Genomic DNA, 761 nt, shown 5'->3' with positions numbered 1-761 from the left:
CCCTTATTGACAGCAAATTTAATGTACAGCCCATCATGTGTCTTCATCCTCAAAATCCAGCCCTGTTTTCATTATTGGGAAAAAATTAAGTTTGGCCTCTCCAGGATTTATGCCTTTCTAATCAGCATTTTTAGGAGTAAAACTACCAAAACATGCATTTCTAAGTGAAGTTAATTTTCTGTACAGAATACATAGTTCGTAGCACTGATAACAAATTCAGCAGACTTAATCAATTCAGATTTGGTTATGCTGTTTTCAGGGGAAAAGGAAAACAAATATAAGTGGGTACTTTAGAGCTTTGGGCTCTTTGCTAAAAAGTTTATGTAATTTTGCCGAATTTAAAATTTTAATCCAAGCTTTAAAGAACTTCACATTTATGATATAAATTAATTCAAGATGAAATATGCAATCGCCCTGAGATATCTTCCCAGCTCTATCCCCCTCTTCTCCCGCTTTCGCATGGCTCCCCTTACCAAAATCTCAATCAGTTTCAAGATAGAGATTTCTTTCAAGTAGTATGTATGTGGATTCTCCAGTCAATCACAGTAAAAGATTTGGAAGAGCTAGATGTGAGTATCCTATCCATGAAATACATATTTGGACCTGGTTTCCAGGTGGCGCAGTGGTAATGAATCTGCTTGCCAATGCAGGAATCACAAGAGATGCGAGTTCAGTCCCTGGGTTGGGAAAAATTCCGTGGAGGAGTAGGAAAATGACCATGTGCTCTTGTATTCTTGCCTGGAAAATTCCATAGACAGGGG

Source organism: Bos indicus x Bos taurus, chromosome X, assembly GCF_003369695.1.
Source record: "Bos indicus x Bos taurus breed Angus x Brahman F1 hybrid chromosome X, Bos_hybrid_MaternalHap_v2.0, whole genome shotgun sequence".
Taxonomy (NCBI): Eukaryota; Metazoa; Chordata; class Mammalia; order Artiodactyla; family Bovidae; genus Bos; species Bos indicus x Bos taurus.
Note: the sequence above shows the minus strand (reverse complement) of the source record.